Source organism: Mus pahari, chromosome 7 (genome assembly GCF_900095145.1).
Source record: "Mus pahari chromosome 7, PAHARI_EIJ_v1.1, whole genome shotgun sequence".
NCBI classification, from domain to species: domain Eukaryota; kingdom Metazoa; phylum Chordata; class Mammalia; order Rodentia; family Muridae; genus Mus; species Mus pahari.
In genome coordinates this window covers 70,246,591-70,258,811 of record NC_034596.1, presented here as the reverse complement: position 1 = coordinate 70,258,811, position 12,221 = coordinate 70,246,591, and positions in this window count along the sequence as shown.

Genomic DNA, 12,221 nt, shown 5'->3' with positions numbered 1-12,221 from the left:
TTAGCTGCTTGAAAGACACTAAAACCTGCCCATTCTATATGTCCTTGGTGGCAGTGATTTGATTGAGAAATTGATGGGACAGTTATTGTTAGTACTTCAAGGAAGGAGTGTAGGCTATATAAACATTTGACTCTGAAGATAAGGTTCATTCTTCTAATGTTCTCTTATTCTGCAGAGAAGCCTTTGCCCTAGGGTCCCACTCAAAGTCTTATTGTTATATTTGCCAGGATGATTTGAGGCAGGAAAATAAGCAGAGCAGTAAACACAAAGGGAACATTGTTTTTGCACCAGAAAGAACACTTATGTTTAGATCTCTCACTGGGTTTTGCTAGGATTCTCAGCAAATGGCAACTTAAACGTGTGTTTCCAACTAAGAATTTACTAAGAATATTTTGAAAGTGCACATAGTCAAAAGCATCAAAAATAAAATGATTAGCCTTAAATGTTTTAAAAGTTTAAGACTTCAAGTCAAAGGGGACTAACTAATGGTCCATTATTAACCCTGACCTTTTACTATCTACTGTAATTCTCTATTTGCTAATCAACTACTAAGATTTTATATATATATATATATATATATATATATATATATATATATATATATATACTGTATTGGACCTGTGTTATTACAATTAACAGTTGCTTTACATGCAAATAAATCATTTTCAATCAATTTGCTCTGAGTGGAAACGTTTGCTTACAGCCTAAATGCTTTATCAGCTTCCATTAAAACAAAACCATTATGATTATGACATGTCAGCCATTACATTTTAGAGTTGATAAAGACTGCTTTAACATTTTAGAAACTATTCTTTTTCTAAACCAGACAAACAAAGCAAAAATAAATATTCATCAGGGTCACACAATCAGGACAAAAATGTAGATTTAGGTACTAAATCAGTTACTAATGCCAGATCACATGCATGTACCAGCATCCAGGTCAGGATTTACATACAAACATACAAAGGGATGCCGATTTTCATATCCATGTACATAGATGCACAGTGGAGGCTTCTGTTTACATGCTCGTAGACTTTTAGCGTGGTCATTGCCAGTGCTGATAGGCACATTCTAGTCAACGCCAGTGAGTGTATACACATTTGAAAACGTAGTCCTTTGCTCTGCTACTGTGCAATGGTAGACTTATATTTACATATTTTGTCTATAAACACATATGCAGCCTTCTCAGTGAGATAATTAAGTCTAAATTTGATACCAGCTGCAAAGATAGTTCACACCGAACAACAATAACAAGACCATTTGAGCAGAAAGAAATTATTATTACCCCTTTTCTGTAGTTATAATGTATTTTTCTGACTGGCACATCCTCCTGAAAAGTAAGAGGACAAAATGTATATGCACTCCAAATATTAAAGGGCTTTTGAACATTTCAATAATATAAATTATTAAACTTAGCCCAACTGTAGGAATGGACAAGAAATAAAGTCAGTTGCCTCTGTACTACGTAGATTCTTCTTTAATATTAGTTTTTCTTTTCTAAGCAAAGGAATTCATCTACGAACTGGCCCAAGTTCTCATGAATAAATTGTGGAAAATGCAGTTTTAACAATGGCATTCCAGACACCCTTCCTCAACAAGCTGCATGTCCTTGGTTTCCATATCTCTCTATTGTAAAAATTAGATCTTCAGAAAAATATACTTACCAAATTTTACTCATTTTGAGAGATTTATCATTCATAAGTTTAATATTAACTAGAAGTTGCAGTTCTTTTTGTTACCATTCACCTCCCACTCTGTGCTAAAACATCAATTTAACTTTCCCCACATTTGTAGATTCCTTCATCTCCAGGACTTGACCAGCTTTCCTCTTTAAGAATATTTCTAGAATGAGACACTTAGATGCTCAGTTAATTGACATTTAATAATAAGATAAAACACTTTCTCCAAATTTTAAATCTTTTAAATAACAAATTGGTTAATTGAATAGTGATGCCTAATTGTATTCAATGCATCAATGTGTTAAGCAGTGACCATGTAAATTATGATTAATAGCTTCCATTTTTTAAGTATTTTGTGCTACATGGATGCTTCTGAGCCATCTGAGAAGGGTAGTGACCAGAGGTCCTGAAAAAAGATAGAGCTCTCCACAGTCCCATTTTGTCTTCTGTATCTCAAAAACACGCAGAAAGCAAACACACATGAACAATTTTAAATTATCTTTAGAATATTTAAAATCAATTAAACTCAATAATGAAGTTTGGGGGTATTTGTGGAATTTGGGGGTAAAGAAAGAATTGGTTGTTCTGTACTTCTTTACAGGGCAGTAGAAGGTGTGATTTGTTTTGGATTCTCATTAAAATTCTGAGTCCAATTGAGTAGGGAAGAGGTACACGAATCAGAATTTTTAAGATACCTACCACATGTCCTATGTCCTGAGATGCTAGTCTATACTCTAAGTTAAGATTTTTCTTTCTTTTGCTTCTTATACAAGGCTAGTGTTATTTTCAAGCTCTGTGTGGGTCAAGGCCATTGAGAATTTGGACAATGAACAGATAAGTCAAATTTGTGTGCTTCATCTCTCTTAGATATAGAAGTAAGGGAATGTTAACTAGACTCATAGTCACTGAGCACTCGCCATACTAAACAATGTACTTAAAAATCATATTTTATTCTGCAGCCCTCCTATGAAGGAATAAATTAAGGAATTTAAATAGGATTGCAGTAGCCAATTAATAACCAATAAAGCAGTCAAGCGGAGACTCTAACACAGGCAATTAGACCTTAGAGAGAAAAACACCTTCCTAGGGTTATAAGGTCAGGCTCTTCCAGCGTGAATTCCAAATTTTTCAGGACATGTGCATTCAATAGTTCCCCAAATCAAAATTTTATATATATATATATATATATATATATATATATATATTTACCTTGGAACATTAATGCTTGTCTTTCATGTGACCAGAGAAAATAGCAGAGCTTGTTATCATAACTGTTATGAGTAAAGTGTGCCAAGAGCCAACAACTAAATTTCCCTTCACTTCTCCCAGCAGTTGACAAGCAATGGGGGTAAACTGGGAAGTGTAGTCATAAGTAAGAGGCAAATGAAACATATCACAGTCGTGTATATTTAATAGTCCAGGATGAATTTTCATTTAAGAGGTAAGTTAAAGTTAAAGAAAGCAATACATGTTAATTTTTTTTTAAATTTACTTTTATTTTTACTAGTGGAATTTAAGAGAGACAGAGGGCTTTTTTTTTTTTTTTTAAATGAGGGAGGGATGCTTATTGGGTGAGGACAGGAAGCAGAGGGGCCAGGTGAGCATGGAGGCTTCCTGTCCCTCTGGGAGGAGTGCTGGGGTTCTTTCAGGTTAGGTCACTTTCAACCTTGACATTTTCATGTGAAGGAGGTGCTAGAAGCATGTTGTTAACCTGTGCTAATTGTGGCATTTAGTCAAAGAGCACTGCGGAAAAGCTACAGGGTGTTAGGGAAAGAATGTACTTGCCTCTTGGCTGACTCCTCCTTGTGAGACATCTTCTTAACAGGTTTTGTTTGGGCTAATTTCAAAATTACATTGCAGTAACCACGGTGTTGATTTTAATGAAGCATTACGAACTAGTTTGGAAGCATGTCAATTTGGGGGGCTTTTAACACGAGAGGATGCTTTTGTACCTATGTTCAAGTTTTTGATTTTGGCTTGGAACTATGGGACTACCCAAGTCCAGGTCTCTACTTGGGTAGTTGCCTTGCATCTTGATTAGACAGTTTGCAGAGGACTGACATTTATGAAAGAACCAACATAGACAAGGCCAAAAATTAAAAAAATTAAAAATAAAAAAATAAATTAACTCAATGGCTGAATAAACCAGACTGTTGAGTATTTTTCCTTAATAATTGATGCAAGCACGATTTTGTCAAATAGCATATCATTATTATCAGCTAAATCGTCTTTAAAATATTGATCCACCTCGTTACATAGTGAGATGTCTCACTAAGTAAAGGAAACTGATCAATGTCAAAAGCTGCATAAAAATCTGAGTTGGTTCCAGACTTTCCCAATCAAATTGATGGAAATATTCCTGAAAATAGCACAGTTGATCAAGTAGTTAATGAGCTAGTCAGAGAACTATGCAAATTAGATTAATGATCCTTTGATAGTTCTATGTCGAAGTTTGATGGGACTGAGTCTTTTATTATATGTCTCAAGTATGTACTATTAAATAAAATCTAAATGTACTTTATTTAAAATCAATTATTTAATGAATTTCATTTCAGAAAACTTAATGGCAAGGACTGCTTTTTTGACCCCTGAGGGAATGTTTCATGCTGTGAGTCTCAGGATCTCCATCAGTGACATTATGATGTTAAGTTGGCTCACTTTTTATAGTGGATTCACTGACATCCTCTCTGAGCAGCCGCCTTCCATGCTAAAGCTAGACACTGTTAGAGGAAAGGAAAAGACACACTTCACCTAAGAAACTGACTCAAACAATCACTGTCATACTGTATACGTCCCCCCCTAGTGACAGGATTAGGGTAAACTGGACACTAGGTTAGAATCATTTTAATCTCAATCCTACATGTTGTGGTAAAAATTCAATTACAGTTAGTCGTTGTTTCCTGTTGTTTATTGAGACAACAGTGACTTCAGGAAATGCGTGGCACTCCAACAATACTACTGAATTATGCATATCTATGATATAATGAGAATTCTGTATTTCTTTTAACTCTATGGTCTACTGACTTTGTGTATAGCAGTGATACCATTTTGTACCCTACAATGTAAACTCCTGACTGATGTTGCTACAGAGATTTTTTTCCAAGTTCTCAAATGTCTCTGCCACAGTAACCATATTTGTGGATATTAAAAATGCTTCCTAAGGTTTAATTCACTGGGAATATTTGGTTTATGCATTGACTAAGGAAATAGGTCAAGACTTCATGGAAGATATTTTTAATACCAATATGCTAAGCAGTACTTGTCTATAGTTTTCAAAATTTGGTTCACACTAGGGTGATCATGTTTTTCTACTTCAATCAAGACATCACAGTGTGTAATATAGAAATTTTGTATGTACTATCGACTTACACTCAACTGCTAAGAACGTATGTGTAAACATCTAAAATTGGAGACTTCTGGGTCAATTTTGAAAACTTGTGATTAAAATTCAATTGCAGTTGGGAAGTTTGTCACAATTTTCAGTTTATTGGAAGTTTGTTCTAAAGAAATAGTTGTTTCCAAAAGTGAATTGGCAGGTGGAAGTTTCTAACCCAAAATAATCCTGGGTTTTAGCACAATAAACTGTATCTCATCAGGGAGGATTAACTTTGCTTTTTTTTCACACTTTATTTAAATGTGGATATTTTTTCATGATACAAAATAAAATGTGCATTTTATGGAATTTATTTGAATTAGTGAGTCTTTTTTGGAATTTTGAAATTGGTTTCGTATATTAAAAAGATTCCTATTGCAAAACCACAAGAGAATGGGGCTGTGTCTTGATGCTTTCTATTGCTGTGATAAAACACCATGATTAGGCAACTTGTGGAGGACAGGGTGTACTTCATCTTTAAGTTTCAGGTAGGCATCTATTACTAATGGAAGCCAAGCAATAGCTCAAGGTAGGAACCTGGATTCAGGAACTGAAGAAGTCATGGAGAAGTGCTGCTTACAGGCTTGCTCCACATGACTGGTTTGCCTTCTTATATCTTCCAGGACTAACTTCTCACTGGTGGCCCTACCCACAGTGAGCTGGACCCTCCATCATCAATCATTAATCTAGAACATGTCTCCGTCAGATTGGCCTGGAGGCAAGTCTGTGGGACATTTTCTCATCTGTAGTTACCTCTTCCCCAACTTTCCTAGCCTGTGTCAAATTGACAAAAACTAACACAAGAGGCCTTTTAATATTAACTTTACCAATGTCATCTTAAACTTGTATGATATTTATATCTGGCATGATATAAGCTGTAAGATTTGTATTATATTTGAAGTTATGTTAAGCTCTAGTAGTAAATTTCTATGAGTTATTAGATATCACTATACTATAAATGACAGCTAATCATCTGGCCAAAATGGAATTTGAGAAATATTTTTAAGTTTTAAAATAAAGCACACTTTATTTTAATATTTGTTAGTCCTATCAGATGTTAGAAATTCTTCTAATACTATGGGACTGGGAAATTATCTCAAAACATACATGGAATGAAATGATGCTTTCTTTTTTTGTATAAACAAATATTTTTTATTCTAATCCCTACTAAACACAAGAGCAAAATGATAGTTAAGTGTATCCTATAAAAACTCAATAATATATGAAGTGTTACATGAAAATTTTGTTCTGTCTTCGAATTTAGGAAAGCAGAGTTTCTGATATAATGCTCTTGGAATTAGCTACTTGGTTTCTAAGGTGGCATGCTGAAAGGAGAGCTTGGGACCACTGCCTCTGTTGTGGAAGCAGCAAGGGGTGGGTGGTGTGTTCTACATTAAATCCTGATAATCAAAGAGTCAAGGCTGTGATGATCACACAAAAGAGAGGATGTGGTACACACTATGGTACACACTACACAAGTAAGCAGGCAAAGCTCCCCCTACTCTTGTCCCCATTTCCTTACAACATCCCCCAAGCTTTAAAACAACCCAAATGGCTTAAAACCATCTACATGGCTTATACCCATGTAGATCAGTGTAATGCTCAACCTCATTAGAGAAGCTGCTTTTTTGAAGTAGACGGAAAGTGACACAGAGACCCACTGCTGGTCGGTGTGCAGAGAGTAAGGGACTATGGAGTGCTTAGCTCTAAGTGGAGTGTTTACATTACATCCCAACCCTCAAGGTTCAGGGAGATCTAAGTAGAAGAGGAGGAAGACATATTGTAAGAAACAAAAGGTGATCCAAGACTTCAGGAAAATAGTGTTTTCTAGATCCAACAGGGCAGATATACATATGTACTCACAGCAATTCTTATAGTCTGATTTGTTGCAAGCCCAAGCCAGACAAAATCCCAGCAGGGAGGAGCCCCATAGCTGGAGGAGCTATTGGCATGCGATTGTGGCTGGTAGAGGAAAGTCAGCCCCCTTTAAGTTTTCACATTCTCCATCTTTAAACTCTTGCCCCACATTTTACAACTAGACAAAGGAAGGAAGGGAGTGACTCTGAGCAGGAATTCTCTCTCTGCTGACTTCGTATGCTTGTGCCCTCCTCTTCCCTGTAGTTTCCCATTGTGCTACCAGAAGGCCAAGAAGAAGAGGCACTCTGCAGGCAACCCTCTAGTTTCCAGTAGCTTTTTGGGTTCCCTGCCTAGCTGAGGAATAAAAAGACAGAGTAAGGGAAAGTGACTGACAAAAACCAGGAAATTCCCAACAAAGAGGAGGCATTGGGGTAGGAGTTGGAGAGCACTGGTGGACCTGTCAGAGGTCTCTTTCTTTCACTTGCTGGAGTGTGAATCACTTCTTGAGTAACCTAAAGTAGGCTGGGACAGATCAAATAAGGTAATAGAGTAAAAGTGCCTTAAAGGATAGAGTGGGCTATGTAGAGCTTCCAATGATTTTCCTAGTAGGCAAGAGTAGATTTAAGGTTTAGTGAGGAGGAGTCATAAATATTAATAACCCACACTGACACCCATCCCTGAATAAAACTCCGAGTTCTCTTCCTGTATGCATAGAGAAAACTGGACAAGTTCAAAGTTTGCTTAGACACAATATCACACACACACACACACACACACACACACACACACACACAATTGAGCTTCTTATACTTCACAATATGTATTAAAATCTATTAATATATTAGCTACTTAAAAATAAGCCAGATTTTGTTAGTCTAAAAGTGAAATTGAAAATGCCCAGAGAGTGGTACTATTGGACATTTTCACTCCCAGAGTTGTAGTATTTTATGAGATTCTTGACACATAAACTAGGATTTGGGTCCTTATAGTAGGTCCTGATTTAAAATTCATAGCTATAAAATAAAACCCCAAAACTCAAGCTGATGAACATGTGTGTATGAGAGGCAGAGGGAGGGAGGAAGAAACAGCAGGGGGAGGTTTAATCAAATTATATAAGCATGCTAAGAATATAAAGTATAAAGATGAGACTAATTTTGACATTCCATCTTCATTGGAACTACCTACCTCTCTTCCATTTCTGGAAGATGTCTGTCACTGTTTGTTTGTTTGTTTGTTTGTTTGTTTGTTTCGAGACAGGGTTTCTCTATATAGCCCTGGCTGTCCTGGAACTCACTTTGTAGACCAGGCTAGCCTCGAACTCAGAAATCCACCTGCCTCTGCCTCTCAAGTGCTGGGATTAAAGGCGTGTGCCACCATGCCCAGCTTGTCTGTCACTTCTAATGGATTCTGTCTCTTGTGCTTTCATTGCTATTTTTGTTGTTCTGTTGAAACAATGTTGTATAGAACTGAGATTCTCACTATTTTTGTGTGCTATGTATGTACATATGTATGGATGGATGAATAGGTAGATGAATAGATAAATGGATGGTTGGATGGCTGGCTAGATGGATGGATGAATGGATGGATGGATGGATGGATGGATGGATGGATGGATGGATGGATGGATGGATGAATGCATAGATGGACAGATGGGTGAGTGGCTAGCTGGCTGGCTGGCTGGCTAGGTGGATAGATGGATGGACAGCTGGATGAGTGGTAGGCTGGCAGGCTGGATAGGTAAATGGATGAATAAATGGATAAATGTGTGAGCAAGTGGATGAGTGGAGTGAAAAGGAGAGCAGTCAGATGAGTTCTGTTGGCTTTTGCATATAATTCTCCCATCAACCCCATTGGAGAAACCGAGCTTTAGGCTTTGGGTGGTAAATAGCCTTTCCCTGCTCTTCCCTAGATTGTCAGAAAGTTTTCAAAATCTCATCTCTGACTCTGGATCAAGCTTTTGCTTTTTATATACTTGCTGTTTTAGTACTCCAAATGATTCTCAGATCTAGACAACACCTAGCTATTGTATCACTGATCATAGAAATAAAATAAGTGTTAAAATTATTTAAGGAGATCTTTGATAATTGAGGGCATCTCCAGAAAACCATATAATTATAAAATTCCAAGGTTTTATAACTTTCTGCCAAAGTTCCGAAGCAGAAAAAATTGCTCAGGTAGACCCTAGTGCATGGCCTGTCTGTTTACAGATAGGGAAAATTTCAGTTTCCAGTAATGCCTCCTTCACTTTTCTCCTTCATGATGTCTGTGTGGAGAAACCTCACAGAAGTACTGAGCTCAGGGCCAGCCTCTCAGTTGATATAGTTCTGAGCTTTAAAGGATGGATTGTGTTTTTCTCTTCTTCCACAGTACCCAGCAGTGTTTAGAAGTCTAATTCCAGTTGCTGGAATAAAAAGTTTTAAAGGAAGACTTTAATTTGCAAACCATTAACACAACTAAGTCCCTGAGGAAGGAGCGGATTGGATTGCTCCATCTTTTCTCGTATTCAAAATGAGTAAGGTCTCATAAATCACAACTGTCTGAGAATATGCATCATAATGCCTTTCATTCTATGTTCTGCCTTGATAACTTTGCACTGCACAGGAACTCCAAAATAAGTACAGGCTCTGTTGTTCCTACTAGATGTGTTCATCTGCTCCACTCCTCAGAGGAAAATGCTTTCTATCTGGCAATTTTCTTACCAGTTGGGCCAGCAGCAGTGTACCAGGCCTCAACCCAATGAGCTTCTACACCTTTGCTGTCTGCTTATTCAAGCCAATTCAGTTCCTTTCTTGAAACTCTCTCCTCCCTACTTCCCAAATGCCTCAATCCCTTTCTCAGTGAAACTCTATTGTAGGCCTCCCTGCTCTGTGAGGTCTTCCATTCTCCATGCTGTGAGGATACAAGGCTAAGACATCACTGTCGACTTCATCTTTCCAGCATTATATTTCAGGTTTGGTCATTTTGTCAAAAACCCATCTATGGTATGACTAGCAGGCCATTAGAACACAATGTTAATTCACTTTGCTCAAGGATTGTACTGTATATAAGCTAATAATGGTCATCAAACTTACTAAATACATGGCTTTTTACTTTTATGGACTGAACAATGACATATATATTTATATTATATATATATATATATATATATATAATATATATGTGTGTGTGTACATACTATGCATATACATACACATGCAATTTATATAATATATATATATATTATATATATAATATATATATATTATATATATAATATATATATATAATTAATTATATATAAATAATTATTAAATTATTATATAAATAATTATATATAAATAATTATTTATATAATATATATATATATAATATATATGTGTGTGTGTACATACTATGCATATACATACACATGCAATATACATACATACATATACATATAAATATAAGTATACATAAATACGCATTAAAATCTGACGTTATGCAAAGTAATAAGTATTGGGTATACATTTCAGATTCTGACTTTTGATATGTTATTTTAGTTTCCTAACAAAGGAGGTTTGGTCAGCTCAGGTAAGTATCAGACGTGTAGTAAAACTTAGACTCTTCCCCAGTGCAATGTTTCCACCATTCACTATACCTCACACTGAACTTGGTTGATGGCATAATGTAGCCTTTTCCTTCTTGCAAATGTTTTCTCTAAGATTTCTCTTTGAATGTCTTGTGTCACTCAACAGGCATATAGTTCTCTGAACCACCCAACAGTGAAATACTACACTTTGGTTACTTCTAAGAGTTTAAATTTGTCACATATATTCATAGTTTTGTTTTATTTATTTATTTGTTTATTTATTTATTGCTCCTAGGAGATATTTGGCATTTTCTTGAAGCATTTTCTTTGCTTACGGTGCGGGCAGGAGTTCCGCTGGCATCTTCTGGGAGCCACTGAACATCCTGCAGTATGTAGGACAGCCTTAACCCCAGTGACTATTTAGCCCTATGTTTCCAAAGGGCTGACACCGTCAACTTTAATTTGGACCACACATATAGGCTACTTTCTCTTTTCAAAAGACACAGGCTGTGGTGGGGTGAGTGATTTGCCCATGATGGAGTCAGAGGCTGTCTTACTCTGAAGACAGAGCCTGAGAGAGTTTCTGGAAATAGTACTATGCCTCAGCAGGTGGGACAACAGCACAGCAGTGTCAAAGTGCCCTGCATTGCCAGCTTATGGATAATGTGTACACCCCACAGCTGTGGTCTTGCCCACCTGTATAAGCAGAGCATACCCGCAGTTAGTTATGAAACAATAGCCTGACTGTGATGCTGTAGCCTCAAGGTCAGTGGGAGACCTTATAGAATGCTCTTACAGTTTACATTTAATAGTAGTATTTTCATCCTCTCACTGGCTTCTTTCATGTGAAAAAAAAAGGTCACGTGAACTTTTATTTTGGAAAGATGATTTTTTTTTTCAGCCATAAAATGACTCACATATTTCTCACATTGGAAATGTTAGCACCCAATGGACAACAGCTAAAATTACAGGGGGTCTAATAAATGTCATCCAAAATGCCCTCACTGGATTCATTATGATTATTTTGAAAGTGGGATTCCATAGTCTAATTATGCCAAGAGCCAGCCCTGCCTGTTCCTATGTCCCTTCTTACTTGTACACAGCTCTGAGCGCTGACTTAAAAGCCATTGAGCTGATGATGTGCACTGCAGGTAGTGATGGACCTGTGCAGGTCAGTGCACAGAATCACGGCTAATCCTGCTCATGTTTGTTTCTTTCTATCCCTGCCTGCCTGAAGGTGATGGCCAAAACCTAATAACATGTGCACATATCTTCTCACAGCACTGAACAAACAAACAAACAAACAAACCCAAACCAAAGCATCAACAAGCAAAAGGAAAGAGCTCACAAGGCAGTAAGCCCCACTGAAGAGTTCCCTCTCATTTCTTCATGAAGAAGGTGACTCCAGGAATCCACCTTCCTTAGTGCTGACGGTGACTGACAATTCATTTACAGATGAGTTTGCAGCAGCCAAGCCCCGTGCACAGATCTACTAGAGTTGCTTACATTGCAGTCTTTCCCACCTTTTAACAAGTGCTCCTCAGGAAATGACTTTTAAATAGTGTAATTTGTTTCACTACGATTAGAGAATTCCATTCTTTTCAGCGAATGTATATCAGATAAAACCATCAAGATTGTATTCTGGATCATTTCAGTTCATACAAAATGGGGTTTCGCATCAATCTACAGTCAATTTTCACATCCACACCCTGAGATATTATTCATTTGCTTTCCGTTTCTTTGAATTGATACTTACTTTTAAAAA